General features: G+C 41.6%; 1 protein-coding gene across 1 annotated transcript in view; it reads left to right on the top strand.

The window, feature by feature from the left end:
• Window positions 1-13,405: 13,405 nt before the first annotated feature.
• Window positions 13,406-23,501, top strand: part of LOC136857865 (lipopolysaccharide-induced tumor necrosis factor-alpha factor homolog) — a 91,161-nt gene continuing 81,065 nt past the window's right edge. The window contains exon 1 of the mRNA XM_067136881.2: window positions 13,406-13,523. The gene's annotated coding sequence lies outside the window, so the exon portion shown is untranslated. The remainder of the gene's footprint in view (window positions 13,524-23,501) is intronic.

Genomic DNA, 23,501 nt, shown 5'->3' with positions numbered 1-23,501 from the left:
ATTAAAATTGTATTGACAAGGTGAACCCAACATAAACTATTTTAAATAGTTTCTTTGATAAAACCAACCACTTTCGAGACATTCTGGATTACCACAAGGACACAGTGTAACTACATCAGAAATGTAACAAAATTAAATTTAAACATTAACAGATCTGATAAATAATTGTAAAAAATGAAAGATATAGTCTACAGCACTAAACATTTGGAAATATAAAAAAAAATTAAAGACCAATATATTCGTACTGAACTGACAGAAAATGAAATGTAACGGTACCAATATTTCTTCTCTTGGCATGGTGTTATTTTGCTAAAACTTTTGTTCGATTCTTTCTTTCTCTTTGAGGTACAAATCAGTATGATCTTCTCCATTGATAATGAATCTCTTGAAAATGATATTGAGCGCTCTCATTTACGCCCCACAGCGTGCAGGATCGATCGATTTGATTTCACGATTCCATCCTGCTTAAAATGAACATTCTTGATTGCTGAATTCTTATATCAGTACTCTGCTTTGTAGTTTTGAACATGGGTGCATATTCGTATTTTTGAAACTGTTCATCTTCTATTGGTAATGTCAGTTCCGTGCCGCAGGAGTAGCGTGCCTGCCTCTCACCCAGAGAACCCGGGGTCGATTCCCAGCCAGTCCAAGGATTTCAGCTCTGGACCAAGGCCTGGAATGGGGTTCTCTCAACCCCATGAGACCAACTGAAAGGCTGTTTGATAAAGAGGCATCGGACTCGGTCACATATTATCGTTATTGTTACATTGACCATGTACACTTCCAATATATAAAGGCAATCTAAATGGGCACCAACCGTCTAGGGAGGCTAAGGCTATTGCACCACGCGTTCATTTCTTTGTTTTGTTGATAATGAAAAATATTCTTCCTCCAAGCCGTAGATTAAGTTTCTCTTTTAGATTTTGGTAGTAATTAGATAAAAATGTATTACCGTACGTATAACAGACATATGTAACGTAGAATGATGACCAAAGTACCAGTACTGAAATCTAACAGGAAGATACGAACTGAACTTCGTATTCCGACTGTTAGATCTCACATAAACAAAATATCTAAGATGGCCGAAGCTAGAATGCAACCGACCCTAGCATCCTACTCTTAAAACGGGTCGTAAGAACCAAGAAACTGAACACACGTTACAAACATCGTGGTCCTTGGCTCACGACCTGTTTTAACTGGAAATAGAAATTGTTTCGGTCTTTTCCAAATTTCATATCACTCTCTCACTAAATTAAACTCAAAATTAAGCCCCTCAAAGGGGCCGTTTATTAAGAAGGGAAGTTTCTCCCCCTACACCCTAAATAGCTCTCTGACCCCAATTAAACCCCATTTCCTCTCTGACGGGAGGTGAATATCGCCTCTCAGCCAGATCATTTTTACCCCGCCAGTGCAAAACCAGTGATTTTTCCGACTCGTCGGCATTTCTCTGAAATAGATGAATAAAGGGGCATAGTTTTCGCCCTGGGACTCTCAGGTATTCGCCCTCAAAGAAAAGATACTCAGAATTATCTTCAACACCTGTATGACCCTTTATAAATTCACTCACCCACTTACCTTCTGCATCCTCAACTTCCGCACAACTTCCGAAGTTTAGAGCCACCCCTGTACGTCACGACGTGGTAAAAATACCTGCGACCTCAGAACAGCACAACCTATAAACATATATTGTAGACAGCCGGTTCCTGAAAAATGTAGACTGGATAGACAATGCATATATATTCACCTACTGCTTTTGTGAGGAACGTAAACTTACTCCTGTGTTACCAGTTTCTTTCCATTTTCATTTTTGCGTTACCACACTTAATTTGATGATTACTACTACGGTGTTGAGAAAGATATCCTGGAATAGGCTACAAAATTAATCTGTCAGAAAACCAACTGGACCACCGATCGAGTTGGCTACGCGATTCGAATTATGTAGCTGTGAAGTTGTATTCGGAAGTTGGTTGGGTTCAAGTACCACTATCTTTCTTTCTTTCTTAATCTATTTACTCTCCAGGGTTGGTTTCTCCCTCAGACTAAGACCTCTACCGCCTCAAGGGCAGTGTCCTGGAGCGAGAAACTTTGAATCTGGGATACAAGTGGGAAGGAGGACAAGTACCTCGCTCAGGTGGCTTCACCTGCTATGCTGAACAGGGGCCTTGTGGGGGGGATGGGAAGATTGGAAGGGATAGACACGGTAGAGGGAGGGAAGCGGTCGTGGCCTAAAGTTAGGTACCATGCCGGCATTTGCCTGGAGGAGAAGTAGGAAACCACGGAAAACAACTTCGAGGATGGCTGAGGTGGGAATCGAACCCCCGCCTCTACTCAGTTGACCTCCCGAGGCTGAGTGGACCCCGTTCCAGCCCTCGTAGGCCTACCACATTTCAAATTTCGTGGCAAAGCGAGGAATCGAACCCGGGCTTCCGGGGGTGGAGCTAATCACACTAATCACTACACCACAGAGGCGGACAGTACCACTGTCGACAGTCCTAACTATGTTTATTTTTCTTCGTTGTTTCCCGTTTTCACGTCAGTTAATTGCTGGAATTGTAACTAAATTAAGGCCACGGTCACTACCTACCTTCCCATCCTAGCGTCGCCGAAAATCTTCGATGTGTTAGTGCGACTTTGAACCAATAGCGAAAAGAAAGAAATAATTAGATCCTCGAAACGCAAGTTGCTGATAAGCGAGTAGCATTGCCACCTACTTCCCACCACGGCTAATGCAACGTGGATTGTCTGAAATGAAAAGCCACGCCCTAGTCGTCGAATTCCACGGAAAACTGGAGGTCCTGTGGCTATGTTCACGACATCAACAGTCATGTAAAACAATAACTACTATTACTATTGGTTTCATGTTCCACCAACTACTTTTACAGATTTCGGAGACGCCGATGTGCCATAATTTTGTCACACGGGTGTTCATTTACGTGCCAGCAAATCTACCGACATGAAGTGGTGGTGATGGTGATTATTGTTTTCAGAGGAAGTACAAGTGGGTAACAGTCAGAAGTAAAACGGAATAGGTCCAACACTTCGAACAATAAAGATATTGGCGAAAGAAAGGGAAGGGACATGCAGGGTATGAACATGTAAGAATTCTTAGATCTAAACCTAATACCGTCGTGGTCAGAAGAGAACAGGCGTTGACTAAGAGAGGTCGAGTACGGAAGATGAAATTAAGAAGCCTGACACAAGTAAGTGGAAGGAATGCCAGACTGAGCTAGGAGAAGCATGGTCGCCTATCCACGCTCTCAAGCTAAGATCTCTTGGCTCCTCTCTCGACATGCAAAGAATACCGTGATGTGCTCTACCCCCCCCCCCCCCCCCCCCCGCCCGCACAGTTACCTACACGATGCTCTCCGAACTAAGCCACGATGGAACTCTATCTTCTACCGCCTGAACCTCTCAACCCATTAGCATTACAGGCTTGCTTACTTTTGAATCGCTAGCAGGCGCTGGACACACATACTGTCTGAGGTGTGCCAGAGCATAAGAAGGATTTCCGGATGATGACTAAGAACAGCGATGACCATGATTGTCCGACGTAGTGACCTTTCGTTTTTTGCATTACTTTTCATACATCGGTGACCAGCCTTAGAACGTAGAAACAGCAGTCTAAACTGAGGTCAAGGTCTAAACATACTGCAATTACCCTTCGGCGTCCTTCCGTCGGTTTCCTGGCAACCAGCCGGGCGGCACAACCCACGGCATGTAACTGACCTGACTGTATCAAATAACGGCTCGTGTTCGTGTAACATAATCAATGACTACTCTCCACACAGCAGCGTACCTAAGCGAAAGAGTACACGGACGTATGGACTATGGACTATCGAAAGCATGACACGAGAGATGTACACATTGCACCACATCAATAATAAGCTTACCAAATTAATTTCTGTAATTATTAGTAAATATTCATTTTTTTATAGAAATGGTTTCTTTTTGTATTTTTAATAATCGCCTTCCTCTCCAGACATTCATACCTTGTGAGACGCGCGGTTCATCTGCTTTCGACATTGCTTCCTTTTACTCTTGGGTCTTTCCTGACTAGCGTCCGTATTAGGTCTAAAGAGTCTCGCATTTACCGAGCTTACACGGATTTTCCCTTCATTTAGACAATACATCATCCTCCGCGGTATCGTACCTCTTCCTCTTTGTCCTTTGATGAATGTTTTGATAGGATGATGATGATGATGATGATGGTATTGTTTTAAGAGGATGTAAAATTGGACTACCATCTTCTCTTAACACTATATACGAGGCCTGTAAATAAAGTCGTGGCAATATTGATAGAACGCAATATTTAATTAACTAACGAGTACAATTGCATTACATTCCTCCAATTAGACACCTATTGTCAAATGTCGGGAAGCCATATGGTACCGTTGGCAAGGCGTCCTCTGTTGATGACAGCGACGGAGCGCCCTACTGCGCGGAGTACATATGCCGCGTCAGGAAATCGGCGGCCTCGGAACGGTTCCTTCAACTTCGGAAACAGGTTGAAGTCACAAGGACTCATGTCTGGTGAGTACGGAGGCTGTCCCGAGACCTCCCAACCCCACCGTTGCAATAAGAGCTTGATAAGTTTTGCGATTGGCCGATCGTCTCGCAATTAACGAGGACGTTTGCGCCGCATAGCCGGATGCAGATGTCGCTACAGAAATCGGCAGTAGTAGCCACTGTTGACGGTTTGTCCCTAAGGCACAACATGCGTAAGTTCGACTCGTTGTCAGAATGGTCAGCGTACTGACCTTCGGTTCAGAGGGTCCTGGGTTCGATTCCCGGCTGGGTTGGGGATTTTAACCATCATTCGTTCATTCCCATGGCTCGGGGGCTGCGTGCTTGTGCTGTCTCCAACATCCCTGCAACTCACACACCACACATAACACTATCCTCCACCACAATAACACGCAGTTACCTACACATGGGAGATGCCACCCACCCTCATTGGAGGGTCTGCCTTACAAGGGCTGCACTCGACTAGAAATAGCCACACGAACTTATTATAGCATGCGTAAGAATAACACCCTCGTAGACGTGTGCTACAATCAGCATAAGCGTCACCCAATTGAGTTCCTGTCGAAATTTCCGTGGACGTGGCGAGCCTGGGTGACGACATTCATTCGATTGACGCTTTAATTCAGTCTACACTCGTGCCCACGTCTCATCAATGGCGACAATACACTGCAGAAATGCGTCTCCTTCGTCGCGGTATCTGTCCAGGTGGATACAAGCCAGTGCATACCGATGCCATTTCTACACGTCGGTGAGTTGATGTTAAACCCAACGGGACGCAGTTTTCTTCATGTTAAGACATTTCTTCAGTATGTACCACATCGTTTGATGACTGATACCAACTTCTACAGATAATTCTTGGACAGATCATCGTTGGTCAATCCGATCTTGAGGAATGAACGGCCGACGGTACAAATTCGCAATCTCATTCCGACCCGGATGGAAAGCCTTGACCCATCGTGCAACCATTCTATACTGTAATGCATTCTCGCCACATACTTCACGTAATCCTTAATAACATTCTGCTGCATTTTTGCCAATTTAACCAATTTAATCCACGAACGCTGATCACCTTTGGAAAACATGCTTTCGAGCGATGAAATCGACACTCTTCACTTCAACGCCACACAGCAACAACGCTCCCAACTGGATGCCCATAAAATGCACCCTACATATTTACAACAGTGCTACCTGACCACTCCCTATCATATTTGCGCATGCCCGATCTCCTGCGAGTGTCTGGACTACTATTTTATTTACAGGTCTCGTAAAAGAACAAATGGTAGAGATAACGGCAGTTCGAAGACTGAGTGTATCGGCAAAAGAAAAGGAAGGACTAAGAAGGCTGTGAAAATGAAAGACCATCGGGGACAGAATGTCGGACTGAGTGGCTCAGACGGTTGAAGCGCTGGCCTTCTGACCCCAACTTGGCAGGTTCGATCCTGGCTCAGTCCGGTGGTATTTGAAGGTGCTCAAGTACGTCAATCTCGTGTCGGTAGATTTTCTGGCACGTAAAATAACTCCTGCGGAACAAAATTCCGGCACCTCGGCGTCTCCGAAAAGCGCAAAAGTAGTTAGTGGGACGTAAAGCAAATAACATTATAATTATTCGGGGACAGAAGAGAACAAGAGCTGACTAAGGCAAGTACGATAGGAAAGTTGAAAGCGATCAGTTAGACACAAATAAATGTGAACAGCGCCAGACTTAGCTAGGGGACCCGTGGTCACCTATCCACGCTCCCAAATCGGGAGACCTTCAGTCACCTCTTACGGCAGTCAGGAGATAACGTGAATATGTTATACCACACTCACGAACAGGAATTAAATGTTAGGCCTAAGAGCAGCTGATCAACACACTGTTGTGCCACTCGAAACAACAATCACTACCACTATCTTCTATCAATGAAGACGAAGGCAGTCTAATATATATGTTGCTGATATTTACATTTACTGCATACAAGCGACGTGCTGAATGGGAATATGCACCCCCCGCCCCCATGGCACTACAGCCCTTGAAGGGGCTTGGCCTACCAAGCGACCGCTGCTCAGCCCGAAGGGCTGCAGATTGCGAGGTGTAGTGTGGTCAGCACGAAGAAACCTCTCGGCTGTTATTCTTGGCTTTCGAGACCGGGGCCGCTATCTCACCATCAGATAGCTCCTCAATTCTAATCACGTAGGCTGAGTGGACCTCGAATCAGGTCCAGGTAAAAAATCCCTGCCCTGGCCGGGAATCGAATTCGGGGCCTCCGAGTAAGAGACAGGCAAGCTACTCCTACATCACGGGGCCGGCTGAATGCTAATGTTCAATGTTATTTGCTTTTTACGTCCCACCAACTACTTTTACGGTCTTCGGAGACGCCGAGGTGCCGGAATTTAGTCCCGCAGGAGTTCTTTTACGTGCCAGTAAATCTACCGACACGAGGCTGTCGTACTTGAGCACCTTCAAATACCACCGGACTGAGCCAGGATCGAACCTGCCAAGTTGGGGTTAGAAGGCCAGCGCCTTAACCGTCTGAGCCACTCAGCCCGGCCCGGCTGAATGCGAACATGCCATTAGTTTTTACAGATGTCGATATTTTCGATATTTTAAAGGGGTTTAAATAATTATAAATTCATCACTTTCTATGGCAAACTCTTCAAAGTGATCACCAGTAAGATGTTCCAATTTCATTAGTATAAAGCTGGAAGGATTCAATATATCGACCTCTTTAACAAGCCGACTATATGTATAAAGAATGTTTTTCACAACTGTCTTCCTGTCGTTTGTGAAAAGTTCTGTAGTTATAAATAAAGTTGATTATTATCCTTTAAATTAAAATGTCAACATCCGTAAGTTATAAATTGTCAGCAGACACGTTATCTTATGCTTTCGGACAGAACATTGGATCCAAACAAGTGAAACATGAAATTTTGCACGGCACAAAGTTCTGTGAGGCATACCGTGACTATTTCGGTGTGACCAACATGTCGCATGGGCCATTCGCAATTCCCGGATATGGCGAGAGCCTAAAAATCCCCACGATAACTTTTACTTTAGTATGATGGATATTACATATTAAAAAAGTACCAAGAGCAGAAAAAATATTCTATATCCTAGCATACCATACGGTAGTAACAACAACAACAACAACAACTGTATTACTGAAGGAAGCGCTAAAAATAAAACATAGCGTGTCATTAATCTAGCTAAGGAACGGGGCGTGACGGGGCGAAAGTATAGAGCTGTGAAAATTATCAGACTCAAAGGAAAAGACAAAAAATGAAATTGCTTTAGTTTTAGTTTTTGCCCTCATTTGTCTTTCTAATTTGTTCCATGGAACTACCTTTCACTAAAATATTCATCCGACTTACTAAACTTTGTGAAATACTTTATTATTCATATTTTTAAAATTTTATATTGATATCTCCGTAAATATTTCTGTTTGGTCTGTTGCAAATCCTGCAACATCAGTTTCCAAGAGTTTGGGTTATAAATAGTACAAAGCACAGACAATTATCAGTGCTCAAATAAAGCAAAATATCACAGAACCACTTCATGTAATTCCATTTTATCTAATTAGACTCAAAAGAGAAATTAAACAATCCTCAACATTGAAATTAAATATTGATAGAGCAGTCTATTGACTATAATATCGTCACTAATATAATTGAAATAAAATGTAACTTGCCCTCTATATTTTATTTTAAATAGACAACAAGCAAAACGTAATGGAGCTCCACTGCAACACAAAACATTTTTATGTGCAGGCAAGTAATGCGTAATGCTACAGTGGAAATAAGAAAAATAAATGTGCTGAGTAATAATTTTCACACCTCTGTAGATCAACGGACTGCAGCCATTTGGATCCACGACAATGACAGAACAACGGTTTTTCAGAAAACTCACAGTAAATGCTGGAGTAGAGACAAAGGAAAACATCATTAAGATAAGTTTCAGATTTCAAGTTCCTAAGTATCAATCAATCAATCAATCAATCAATCAATCAATCAATCAATCAATCAGTCAATCAATCAATCACTACTGATCTGCATTTAGGGCAGTCGCCCAGGTGGCAGATTCCCTATCTGTTGTTTTCCGAGACTTTTCTTGAATGATTTCAAAGAAGTTTGAAATTTACTGAACATCTCCCTTGGTAAGTTATTCCAATCCCGAACTCCCCTTCCTATAAACGAACATTTGCCCCAGTTTGTCCTCTTGAATTCCAACTTTATCTTCATATTGTGATCTTTCCTATTTTTAAGTACGCCACTCAAACTTATTCGTCTACTGATGTCCTCCCACACCATCTCTCCACTGACAGATCGGAACATACCGCTTAGTCGAGCAGCTCGTCTCCTTTCTCCCAAGTCTTCCCAGCCGAAACTTTGCAACATTTTAGTAACGCTACTCTTTTGTCGGAAATCACCCTGGACAAATCGAGATGCTTTTCTTTGGATTTTTTTCCAGTTCTCGAATCAAGTAATCCTGGTGAGGGTCCCATACACTGGAACCATTTAAACATAAATAAACATAAATATATATTTCTAAATATTCGAGTATGATTAGATAGACTATAATCTGATGATGTTCTTTCAAAAACGAAACATAACATTCTATTAAGTTGTTTCTTTTACAGGTGCATTACTGTTACCATAAGTTTTCTCATTCAGATAGTTTATAAATGTATTTACTCAAAGTTAGTTTCGGCAGACTGAAGAGGCTATTTTTTTTTTTCGGGGCGTTTTCTCATTCAGGTAGTTTATAAATGTATTTACTCAAAGTTAGTTTCGGCAGAATGAAAGGGCTACTTTTTTGGGGCGTTTTCTCATTCAGATAGTTCATAAATTTACTTACTCAAAGTTAGTTTCGGCAGACTGTGATCCTAATTTTTTTTTCGGGGCGTTTTCTCATTCAGATAGTTTATAAATTTACTTACTCAAAGTTCGTTTCGGCAGACTGAAGAGCCGATTTTTTTTTTTCGGGGCGTTTTCTCATTCAGATAGTTTATAAATGTATTTACTCAAAGTTAGTTTCGGCAGACTGTGAGCCTAATGTTTTTCGGGGCGTTTTCTCATTCAGATAGTTTATAAATGTATTTACTCAAAGTTTCGACAGACTGAGAGCCTACTTTTTTTTTCGGGGCGTCGACCTATAGAGATTTTTTGCCCCTAAATGCACCATACTGTATATTATGAACCTGCGAGTAATTGGAATTGCGGAAGTGTAGAGTGTTGAATGTAAGGAAACACCCAGTCCCCAAGCCAGGGATATTAATCATTTACAATTAAAAACCCCTGTCCCGGCCAGGAATCGAACCCGGGGCCGCCGAGTGACAGGCGGACACGTTGCCCCCTACACCGCGCGGCTAGGTTAGTTGAGTCGAAACTGAAAAGAGGTGGTTTCAGACATTACAAAATATACAATGCATACTCAAAACATTAAGAACTGCTGAAAGGCGCCCTATGTACAAAAAATAATCCCGTAATAAAAACCAGTGAGAAACAACAGCGAGGACTGAATTACCATTTGTAGAGAGACCGAGGACCAATAAATACAACCGCTAGAAGTGGCCTACATGTTCCGAATTTAAGGGAAGGAGTTATTGTAAATTGTATTCACATTTTGCTCCAAGTGATGGTATTGGATCTGGTAAGCAACGCTTAGGTCAACTTTATAGAGTGAAATTTGACAACTGGAAACACGCCGCCGAGCGAGTTTCAAAACATAACAAGTGTATGTAACACAAAGAATGTTTGCAGGTAGCCGGTATTTTGACAGATATTTAATATGTGAAAATAGTCTATCGAAGTAACCACATGGAAATGATGGCAATTTCAGGGTAATTTTTGCTTTCGAAGTAAGACTGATCCTGTATTAAAAATACACTGACTGACAGTGACAATGCAACAACAAGGAGGAGTGGTTCGAAAGGGATGAAAGTTGGGGAGAAAACAGAGACGGCACGGATGAATAATTGATGTTTATTTCAAACCGATATGCAGGTTACACAATGCTCACGGCATCGACTCAGTAGGATTTAGGACCACCGCGAGCGGCGATGCACGCAGAAACACGTCGAGGTACAGAGTCAATAAGAGTGCGGATGGTGTCCTGAGGGATGGTTCTCCATTCTCTGTCAACCATTTGCCACAGTTGGTCGTCCGTACGAGTCTGGGGCAGAGTTTGCAAACGGCGTCCAATGAGATCTCACACGTGTTCGATTGGTGAGAGATCCGGAGAGTACGCTGGCCACGGAAGCATCTGTACACCTCGTAGAGCCTGTTGGGAGATGCGAGCAGTGTGTGGGCGGGCATTATCCTGCTGAAACAGAGCATTGGGCAGCCCCTGAAGGTACGGGAGTGCCACCGGCCGCAGCACATGCTGCACGTAGCGGTGGGCATTTAACGTGCCTTGAATACGCACTAGAGGTGACGTGGAATCATACGCAATAGCGCCCCAAACCATGATGCCGCGTTGTCTAGCGGTAGGGCGCTCCACAGTTACTGCCGGATTTGACCTTTCTCCACGCCGACGCCACACTCGTCTGCGCTGACTATCACTGACAGAACAGAAGCGTGACTCATCGGAGAACACGACGTTCCGCCATTCCCTCATCCAAGTCGCTCTAGCCCGGCACCATGGCAGGCGTGCACGTCTATGCTGTGGAGTCAATGGTAGTCGTCTGAGCGGACGCCGGGAGTGCAGGCCTCCTTCAACCAATCGACGGGAAATTGTTCTGGTCGATATTGGAACAGCCAGGGTGTCTTGCACATGCTGAAGAATGGCGGTTGACGTGGCGTGCGGGGCTGCCACCGCTTGGCGGCGGATGCGCCGATCCTCGCGTGCTGACGTCACTCGGGCTGCGCCTGGACCCCTCGCACGTGCCACATGTCCCTGCGCCAACCATCTTCGCCACAGGCGCTGCACCGTGGACACATCCCTATGGGTATCGGCTGCGATTTAACGAAGCGACCAACCTGCCCTTCTCAGCCCGATCACCATACCCCTCGTAAAGTCGTCTGTCTGCTGGAAATGCCTCCGTTGACGGCGGCCTGGCATTCTTAGCTATACACGTGTCCTGTGGCACACGACAACACGTTCTACAATGACTGTCGGCTGAGAAATCACGGTACGAAGTGGGCCATTCGCCAACGCCGTGTCCCATTTATCGTTCGCTACGTGCGCAGCACAGCGGCGCATTTCACATCATGAGCATACCTCAGTGACGTCAGTCTACCCTGCAATTGGCATAAAGTTCTGACCACTCCTTCTTGATGTTGCATTTGCTCTGTCAGTCAGTGTATTATTTCTCTCCACCCCTACCTTTCCAAGAAATGATAGTGGACTCCTTCAAGACTGCAGCGCAAAGCGCGTACCTTGTTCCTTTCCTCACACCCCTGGAATTGGAGATGGCCATACTATCTGCGCACTTTTTGGCTGAAGCGGTCGACCTCGGTAATCTTCGAGATTCGTACTGGCAATCTTTGAAACCAGGCAGTGTTTGAAACACAAACTATGAATTGCTTATGCATCGCTGTGCGACGTCTGGCGTACACTTTACGTACTAGTACTGTTGTTATTTACACATCAAAGCCAAACTATAGAATTCACTCTAGGAATAAGATTCCCATCGAAAAATGTTATATAATGTTATATAATGCGTGTGTGACACAGTTATTGGCTTAAAATAACAAAGATTTAGAAAATTCATATCGATCGATCATAATTATTATCGATTCATACCAGATTTCATTTCCATTCATTTATCAGTACTTATGGAACCGAAAGCGCTCCCTTCTTATTCCTCAAACCCGTACAGAAATCTATCGCTAAAAAGTGCGCAGATAGTACTTGCTACCTGGTCGCCAACCCACGCTCCAAGTTGAGTGCTTCTGGTCGCCCATTTAGCCACATTCTAGGACAGAGGATACCGCGGATGTTGTCTACCGCCTCCACTCACAAGGAGAAAATTTTACGGGAATGAACTGTACGGTAGTATTTTAGGTAGTACGTTATTGACACAGATGCAATAAGTTTTTTTCATCAGAATAATATACAACGCGTATTCCGATGTGGAATTGGAACTGGTGAGTGTCTGGACGGCTTGGTGGTTGGTAACAAACGAGGGGCGGGAAGGGGTTTAATAATGTGTACGGCGCCAAAAGTATGTTTGTATGGGCACGAATTTGGTCTCGATCCGCCCCTGGGGACAGGGCATATAAAACAAAATAATAACAGTATTTATTACATCGTGCAGAGAGAGCTGCATGTCCTTGGAAACAGTAACAACAGTAGTTTTCCCCCTGCTTTCGGCAGTCTAGCGCCTAGCGGTATCGGCACGATCGAACTATGCTGTCGTCCTTGAGCAAAGAGGGGAATTCCGGTGCTATGCATACCCTCAGTCTCAACATGTGATTGATTTTATGATCTGAGCTAAACATCAGCAATAGGAATAACTTTTGAGCCGCGCTATTAAGAAAGAGGAAATATTTGAGACTTTATCTATCAAGGCATACAATTATCGTTAATAGCTTAAAAGAGGAACAATAAATACAGCGTCTTTCTGTTGAATAATATAGCCAATTTTGATCAGTGCGCCAGTGATAACACTTTGTCCTTCATATAATAAATCAGTCACATGCTTGTGTAGAATACAGTTTCGCCAAATGTTACATAATGTTTTTTCATGAGACATTTCCTTGAAATGTAAGTCATGTGATGCATTTCGTTGTAAAATATATAATAAATTACACGTACAGTATGATATATGAGAACGTTATGCAATTTTTGAGAAAAAAACGTATATTTTCGTGGATTGTGTAAAGTTGTGGTTCTCCCTGTGTGTGACGTTATGTTGTCAAGATTGCGATCATGCTTTTGTCAGAGAACGATAAGGTAGGGATGGATATAATTACAGTAGTTTAGTGTTTGACGTCGGGTTCGGTAAATTGCTGTGCTGGGGCGTCGGGCTTTTTCGTAATTTGTGATTGGGTTGGCTTTAATCCTGAAGCTGTTTCAGTAGGTAAGTAATACATGGCGTGAGAAATGTAGGTTGACGGAAGTACGGCTTGTAAACAGTTATTTTAATGTGAATAGATTCCAATTATGTCGCCGTGTTGGTAAAATTCCTTGTACCGTACAGGGCATATGTTTGTTCTTTCGGATAGGGTTATGGATTAATTGTTAGTGCCAAATTGTGTCGTGGCTTCTGTTAGCATGTTTATTGAAGTAAGATTTCATGTTCAAAATCTGCTGACTTTGTTGTCATAATAGTTTTAATAAAACAACAAATATCTTATAATTTCCAAGCACCTATCCATAACTTACAAAAGAAGGAGTAGTACCGAAGTAATTTCCTACCTTCCAAGAATATCATAATAATCTGTAGACGGCTATAGTCCCTTTTCTAATATTCATGCAATCATTATCATAAACCTCGCAGTTTGCCTTGTAGGTTATGTTATCCATCGTTCTGCTACCGCTATACTGTTTACTGATATGAATTGATCGCCTTCATCGTCCCTAAGAAAATTTCAATCAATTAATCATAATTAATCTGCATTTAGGACTGTCGCCCAGGTGGCAAATTAAATTAAATGATTTCAAAGAACTTGGAAATTTATGGAACATTTCCCTTGACCCCTAATTTCTCTTCCTATAAATTAATTTTGCTCTCTCCTCTCAAGCTTATTCATCTGCTAATGTCATTCCAGGCCACCTCTCTACTGACTGCGCAGAACATTCCACTTAGTTGAACAGCTCGTCTCATTACTTCCAAGTCTTCCCATCTGAAAGTTTGCAACATTTTCGTAACACTATTCTTTTGTCGGAAATAACTCAGAACAAGTCATGCTGCTTTAATATGGATCTTTCCCATTTTTTGTATAAAGTGACTTACTGTAATTTAAGTATGCCCTCTCCTCATAACCACATAAAGAGAACTGTAATCTTTATTTACAATCCTGTTTACGATATTACCCCCAATGAACATCTTTCCTTGTATTAAATCTTAGGCACGTACAATGATCCCACTAGGTACTTGCACCTCATCGACACAGTGGAATTACATTAGTAGACAAATAAGCTTGAATGGAGCTGTCAAAAGTAGATGAAGTTTGAATTCAAGAGGACAGATTGGGGCAGATATTCATTTGTAGGATGAGGAATAAGGGGTTGGAATAATTTATCAAGGGAATTGTTTGATACCAGTAACTTGAATTTCTATGTTCTTTAAAACGTTCAAGAAAAGGCTAGGTAAACAATTGATAGGGATCTGCCACCTGGATGTCAGCCCTAAATGCAGATGACTGGTTGATGGATAATTTAAAAAGAGAGAAATTTTCATCATGGTGAGACTTACAACTGGATGTTTTACACAGTTTACCCTCATACCATTGTCTGCTATTCACTTAACAACATTGTAAGTCTTTTTGCAGTCACTCACTATCCTGTACCGGTAACTTGTTTATTACTCTGTACTATTCTATACAGTATAACATCATTATGAAAAAAAAGAATACATGAAGGTCCAATAATACTGCCTTGCAGAACACCCTCTTAAACCTTACAGAATCACCAACTCTGATTCTCTGAAAATCTTGAAGATCACAATGCCTATAGCTCATTCCATGGAAAACAGTATTGCTCTTATGGACTTACAAGGAGTGAACACATCTCCTCTGAGACACCCATAATTCCTCGTGATTAAGGGATATTATACTGCACTTTGTTAAGTATTATGAATGATAGGTAAAAAGTATGAGGCATTTTTGCCCGCGAGTTATTAAAATAACTACATAACATTTTCTTTCTCATAAATACATTTGTAGGGAGGAAGCACAATAGCGGAAACAGCCATTGCTTCGTTGTCTTCCTTCAGTTTTCTTCTTCTGTGCTGCTCTGGTACAAGCCTCGTGTAGTCCCTCTCTGAACCACCGGCAGCTCACTTCTGTAGCAAAGTCATCTACAGTATTTATTTGTTGTGTGTGTTTTTTTTACACTTTAAATCAGTGCGTAATTGTCTTGTTTTGAGTGAGAGTTATGCGATAAGCCTATGTGTGTGATTTCTTTCTTTAACATTAATACTGTGATCTTTTGTAGTCATCTACAGTATTTATTTGTTGCGTCTGTTTTGTAGCCTTTATTGCCTGGAAAAATTGATTAAATGCAATTAAATGCATCCCTCATCCCTTGAGTCCATAAAAATTAGACAAATAATTTTCTCCCCCAATTGGCCTTACACTTCAGTGCTGAGGTTTTTTGTGTGTCATAATTTATGTCAGAATCTGTATAAACCAAAAATAGTCCCCGTAAACTCCCTGTCCCCTTTAGTTCATAAAATAAATTTGTAGCTTAGTTTCTTCCGCTTTTTGTCTTGAACTTCAATTCTGAATTTCACAAATTTATGTGCCACCGTTTACCCGTGATGGCGTTGAGCAGAGCTGTTCGATATTGCAACCCTGTTGTCATTAGAGCAGTACAGTTTTCTTAACATGGAATGAGCTATAGTCAGTTTGTTTATAACAACGAAGTTCTTACTTCATCTTCTCAAGAGGATAGATTTTCACAGTTAAAAAAAGCAGCGTTCTGAAAGTAATAAGTTATAATCATGAACTGAGTACCTGCTCACAGTCAAGGCACAGTTCCAAGTAACCACGACATTTGGGCCTACCAAAACATTCTGTCTGCGGGTACCATTTTAAATTCAAACAGAATGCAATGAAATGCACCCCACCATGCTTGTTCAATCAGCAAACCACTAGTAGCAATCCTTCGGGAAAACATGGTGTTCAGTCAGTTGGGCTAGAAAAGAAAACATTTCAAAAGCAGCAGGTGTATGCCGCGGATTATTCCACAATATATACGTCTTCAAAAATGATTTCTATGGCCATTCCTTCTAGCAGATGTTTGCCAGCCTTTGTTTTGATTTTATGTGGGGGGAAATAGGAAAAGGTATTCCCTTTATGTTTAAGTACCTGTAGTTTTATTTGGAGAATTCTTATTAAGATGGAGTTGTATCTTTCGCAGCTTTTATGTTCGTGCAGGCAATAGACATGGTACCTTGTCCTAGCTCTGGTCATGATACCCTAGTAAAAATTTATGAATTCCATTCATTCCTTGAAACTTTAGATTTCTAATAACAAAGAAAACTATAAATAAGCTCTATTGCTTTGTGATATTTCAAAGATCGTTACACATATGCACAATTCTCTTTTCCCTTGATTACAACTGCATCGCACTTTGTCAGCTTCCTGTCATTCTTATAATAATCTTGTGTAATGCTAACCTTGAAGAATTTTGTCACCTCTTCCATTCCACATTTTTTAAAAGCCTAGTCGGGGGGGGGGGGGGGGTGGTACTAGGTTTAGAAACCCCTCATGGAATTTTTACAAAAGGGAAATAAACAAACTGACAATAAATTAAATAAACGTTCAGAGACATAATTGTAGAACCAACAGATCTGTAATTCACTTACCAGTATATCAGTGCCCTCGTAATGACAAGTCATGTATGCACCTTCATTGTGTTCTACCATCATTTTGTAACTATAATCCCCCCCTCCATCGGCTGCTCCTGGCTAAGCTATTGAGCTGAGCTCAGCAGACATATGAACTTTTGAGATTGATGAGAGTATTTTAACCCAAGGAGACTTCTCATTTAATAATGTAGAGTTTGAGGGATGTTCCACCATTCAACACATTGCAACAATTTATTAAATTATAAGAAGACCGGTTTCGACTCCCATGGAGTCATCATCAGTTCTTGGTGAAAATTAAATTTAGGGAAATCTGATAACAATCATCATAACGAAAAATCCATGTACCTATAGGTGGTTGCATGGAAATACATCATTGAGTTGATAGATATAACCTTGAAATGCAGCATACACTTGGCAGGGAGAACTTGGAGCTTAGAAAGTTCCCAGTTCTGGCTCTAACAGTCTTGTGTTCATACAACTCAGAACACTGGAATTGCATGTACTGGATTGAAAATAATTACAAAACACAATAAGGACACTTATAATGGTGTGGAAAACTTGGCTCTCTAAGAGCATTCTTGGATTTGACTGTCCTGTTTCTGTCTGAAAAGGATTGGATGAAATACACACCATGAAGCAAAATGTATAAGACATAGATCTAGTCTAAACTGTCGCGCGTTCATGTACACGGAACACTGGGAAAACTTGTATTGTTTGATAACACACTTGTTCAAATGAAAACACTTATAACCATATGAAATATTGGCGTTACTAGAACGTTTATGGGTTTGACTGTCCTGCTTCCCCTGACTAAACTAGTGAAATAAATATACATTGAATGTTAAAGATAAACTACTTGGTATTTAAAATTCTGGTTTTTGTTACAAAAATTGTCATGTGTTCGTGGAACACAGAAGAGAACTGCTGGTCCTGCTTCTGTCTTCTTGGATCCAAGAATATTAAAGTGCCAAGTGTTTCGCATTGGTGTATAACCTTTCAATCAATTACGGTAATTTCAACTGCGTTAATGCATTAGTTTCCAGAAGACAGAAGCAGGACCAGCTATTCTATTCTGTGTTCCACGAACACATGACAATTTTTGTAATCAAAAACCAGAACTTTAAATACCAAGTAGTTTATCTTTAACATTCACTGTATATTTATTTCACTAGTTTAGTCAGGGGAAGCAGGACAGTCAAACCCATAAACGTTCTAGTAACGCCAATATTTCATATGGTTATAAGTGTTTTCATTTGAAAGAGTGTGTTATCAAACAATACAAGTTTTCCCAGTGTTCCGTGTACATGAACGCGCGACAGTTTAGACTAGATCTATGTCTTATACATTTTGCTTCATGGTGTGTATTTCATCCAATCTTTTTCAGACAGAAACAGGACTGTCAAATCCAAGAATGCTCTTAGAGAGCCAAGTTTTCCACACCATTATGAGTGTCCTTATTGTGTTTTGTAATTATTTTCAATCCAGTACATGTAATTCCAGTGTTCCGAGTTGTATGAACACAAGACTGTTAGAGCCAGAACTGGGAACTTTCTAAGCTTCAAGTTCTCCTTGCCAAGTGTATGTTGCATTTCAAGGTTATATCTATCAACTCAATGATGTATTTCCATGCAACCACCTATAGGTACATGGATTTTTCGTTATGATGATTGTTATCAGATTTCCCTAAATTCAATTTTCACCAAGATCTGATGATGACTCCATGGGAGTCGAAACCGGTCTTCTTATAATTTAATAAATTGTTGCAATGTGTTGAATGGTGGAACATCCCTCAAACTCTACATTATTGGTTAAACGTTAATACGGAAATGAAGATCGTAACTTACGATACGATACGATACGATGTTTCTCATTTGACAGTTTGTGTAACTGAAGTTTGATGTATTAACTTCCAGTTGTTTTCATATATTATAAACCTAGTGACCTTGAATCTCTTGTGCACATTCTGTAAGTTCCTTAGGGGACCATACTTAAAAACTGCAAAACAGGCATCAAGGGACTTCAGGACTGTTCATCAGGATAAACATTGCTCCTAATTTGTAGCCACCTAGATAATTGTTTGGGTAGATTTGCTGATTTCTTTGTGAATCTATTCTTCAGCTCCCAAGACCTTGATATCCTGACAGTCAAATGCAACAACTTGAGAAGGAATAAAAGGTTGTCTCTGCATAGGCATTTCTAAATTCAACCAACCACCAAAGAGAGATAATGAGAAAAGGAAAGAAAACTATGCATGTTACCAGTGCAGTACAATTACAGCCAGAGGAAAAAAGTAGTCGGGGAGATCTAGACTGAAGGCCTACAAGTTTCCTGTCCTGTCCCTATCAGTGGTGTTGATGAACGTTTTTAGAGCCGCATTTGATCAGAATAGTAGCAGTGATTTTGAGGCTTCGAACTTAATATATGGGTTATGAGTCCCAAGAAATTGTACGCTCATGAGCGGTTAATGCCGGGCCCTGAGAAATCTCGATTTTATGCACCTCATGTTTCGCTGCTAAAACCTGGTAGTGAGATTATAAGTTTCAAATGGTGTAGCTATGGAATATAGAGTTTAAGACAGTTATTGGGTGGTGTGAATAAAGATGAGTCTGAGTGAGCGTGTGCTCGCTGAGTGCCTGAGTGTCTTCCTGCCGATGAGCTTCCACTCCGCATTTGCAGTGAATAAAAATATAGAGCGGAAGCACAGCATAAACTCGAGTGTCTGGAGCAGCTGCTCAGTGTCACTTATAAGGTGATGCACGTGCCATGTATATAACACCTTAGACTGTGATAACACTTCGATGACTTCCGGGTAGTTCAATGCTTAACATGGCAGACGACAGTGTGGAATTCCAGTCCGCTTTTATCTCCATTTTAAAGGAACATACAATTATGTTTTCAAAGTCACAGTTACCGGATAGGAAGCACGGAAAAAAAAAGTGCAATAAATGCATTTCAGTGTGAACTACTCGCTAAATTTAACTTAAACATTTCCACCCAAAAACTGTATGATTGGCTGATTGGTCAACATTGAGGCCTTCGGTTCAGAGGGTCTCGGCTGGATCGGAGATTTTAATCGCCTCTGATTAATTCTTCTGGCCTGGAGACTGGGTGCTTGTGTTTGTCCCAACACTTTCCTCTTCATATTCGCACAACACACTACGCTACCAACCATCACAGAAACGCGCAATAGTGATTAGCTGATTACATCCCTCCATCTAGGGTTGGCGTCAGGAAGAGCATCCGGCCGTAAAACAGGGCCAAATCCACATGTGCAACACAATTCGCACCCAGGACCCCACAGAGATGGGAAAAGCGGTAGAAGAAGAATTTCCATCCAACAACTGTTGGTAAAAAATTACAAAACATGAAAACAAGACTGAAATATAAAGTAGAATTAAAGCGTACGGGAAACAAATGCATATCGTTAAAATAATGGGAGAAGCGGCTGATGAATCTGATGCAGGGGGAGAATAACCCTACCATTGGCCGTCTGAAAGGTAGGGAACCATAGCCTGAATATTACATTAATAAATTGAGGAACACGGTAGGCCTATAACGTAAATAACAAACATTAATTATGATGAAAATAAAATATTGACAATTTAATGAAATTTTTAAGGAGCCAGATTTGCAGGACCGGATGAGTTGGCCGTGCGGTTAAGGGCTCGCAGCTGTGAGCTTGCATCCGGGAGATAGTGGTTTCGATCCCCACTGTCAGCAGCCTTGAAGATGGTTTTCCGTGGTTTCCCATTTTCACACTAGGCAAATGCTGGGGTTGTACCTTAATTAAGGCCACGGTCGCTCCCTTCTTACTCCTACGCCATTCCTATTCCATCGTCGCCATAAGACCTATCTGTATCGGCGTGACGCAAGCAAGTTCTAAGATCTGCAGAAGTTGTCATCCCTTCTACTTCCTACAGAGGCGTCATAACTCTGCAAACATCGGAGTTTCTCCAAATTCGGGAGTCATATAGAGAGTCAAGCCCTGATACATCTACACTGGGTGAATTCTTCCTTTCCATTGCAAGTGGCCTGTACATTGATGCTAATGATGCCTTTTCTGTAAATGTAGTCATTCCCATGAACATGTGGCTTCTGAATTTGTACATGAGTACAGTCTAGTTCCGACAGCATAATGGAAGCTCAAATGTTCTTGCCACTTAGCCTGTGCTTCCTGCATCTAAGCAACATTTGTTGGAATTTTATCTAATAATCTGCTTTCATTTCTGATCATGTCAAAACCGTTTTGACACAGTTCTCCGAGATGTATTCACCAACTCCACTCTGCAACCCAGGATCACCAACATAACGCAAGAAGATTTACATTTTTTCTTCATTTGTTAGTGCACCACCTCTTGTTTCTTTGGAGTGCCCAAGGAAATGCTCCGCTAACCATTCAGCATGCTCCTTGAAAATCCACGGCCTGTTTCCACTCATCTGACTCGGTTAGGAATAGAATGAATGAAGCGGTGAGGATAGGAATCGTGCCGGCTGCCAAAGCCTGTCGCACTCCTCTGGGGCAATGATTTGACTGACATATGAAATGTAATGATATTGGAGTGTGTTGCTGGAATGAAAGATGGCAGGAAAAACTGGAGTACCCGGAGAAAAACCTGTCCCGCCTCTGCTTTGTCCAGCACAAATCCCACGTACAGTGGCCGAGATTTGAACCACGGAACCCAAAGGTGAAAGGCCGGCGCACTGCTGTCTGAGCCTCAGAGGCTCTTCAGCATGCTCCTTACTGGATCTTTATAACACTCTGTAATCAAGTTTAGATGATTCTCTGCGAAGTTTATATAAATTCTTTTCCAATTAACCACCACCATGACCTCTGCCATGCTATTGAACTTGACACTTGTCATTTGGAGTCACCTACTGAGTTAGCTCAAGGAAACATGAGCAGGCGCTTACCGGAAAGAGTGGCAGCTTTATCTTTATTCACCGGAAATCTGGAGCGCCCACTCTGCTACTCGAGCGACTGGAGTGTGTGCTCAAGGTCACAGGTCTGCTGTGAGTGATTGCTTCCGACAGGCGGTTTTTATTCACCTCATTGCGAGTGCCTGCTCTAAATTCGCGAGTAAAGAGTGCGTGCTCATTTTTATTCACACCACCCATTGCTGCATCTTTTTATTTACATCGTCATGTAGCTATCAATATAATATCAGAAATGTAGAACTATTCCTGTGTCAGTATGACACAGCACATGCAGCTGCTAGTAAATACTGATATTTGTGATGAATTATGTGCAGACGGGTTATCTCATGATCCAAGTTACAGTGAATTGGGTATTTCTAATATTATGTTAGTGATTTTGAAAATGATTCTGGAACTTCTAGCTTACATCAAAATATCATGGATAACAGTCTCGTTTGTTGGAATACAGCAGTGACTCTGCTAGGTAATGTTAGGTCCCTCTTACAAAAGGAACTGCTTTGATAGGTATTACACTGTACAGAACTACTAAGCAACCTGATGAGAACATGTTCAACGTTTGAGGTTGATATCTTGAATACTTTCTGAGTTGAGTACAGCAGTTAACAGGGGGTCATGGCTTCCATTCAGAGCCCGTCACCAGTGTGTTAAGTGATCTTGGGCTAATATCAACAAGATATTGTCCAACTTGATGGTTCTTGGAAACAAGACTTACTAAACATAACTAGGAAGGAGTGAATTTGGTACTGTCAAGAATGAAAACTGATACAGCTCTGACCCTGATGGTGTTACGTTAAGAGTACTGAGTACTAAAGAACCTCAAAACTTCCAAATTTTTGTCTCTTGGTTACAGCTTTAAAAAATTTCCATTTGAATTTAAAAGAGCCAGAACTGTATTAATTTTCAAAGGAGGTAGTGCAGACAACTTGAAAAAACTGGATGCCAATTACTATTTTCTCCATTGTGCGAAGAATAATCAAACTAGTTCTCGATTTCCATCTTTGGGATGGAATATTGTTCTCCTGTCATCGAAGAGGTTTTGTATCTGTACCTCCTTGGTGGAAGGCTGCCTTCAAAGAGCAAACCATGAAAAGTGGGATCTTTGCATTCCTTTTCTGGATGTAAGTAAGGCACTTGACTCTAATCAGCAACAGTCATACCAAGAGATCACTATCTGAGTGTGATGTTCTTAACAACTTAAAATTAATTCATGAGCTACTCTCAGACATCAAAATTCAGACTGAAATCCATCCTAATAAGACTAATCATCATTGTGAACGAGCAGCACTGGCATCTACCCTATGTTTCAGAAAGTGGCAAGTTTTTAAAAGGTTCCTATGGCTCCAACAGAAGTGAGGACACTGTGGCAATAAACCAAAGCTGTGTGTGGCCTGTGTGTTGGTCCCAACTGTCTGGTTCGAGAACTCTGTCCAACTGGCAAAGGAGTTCGATACAGAGAAAAGATATACATGTAAGTCATGTCTTCTGTACCTAAGTGATTGTTACAATATGCCATCATAATGGAAGGTACATGGATTATCCTTCGGTACTAGAGGTGGATTGACAAAATTTGTGTGTGGCATCCTGTCA

The sequence above is a fragment of the Anabrus simplex genome, chromosome 1, assembly GCF_040414725.1.
Source record: "Anabrus simplex isolate iqAnaSimp1 chromosome 1, ASM4041472v1, whole genome shotgun sequence".
NCBI classification, from domain to species: Eukaryota; Metazoa; Arthropoda; class Insecta; order Orthoptera; family Tettigoniidae; genus Anabrus; species Anabrus simplex.
Note: the sequence above shows the minus strand (reverse complement) of the source record. Positions and strands in the feature narration are given on the sequence as shown.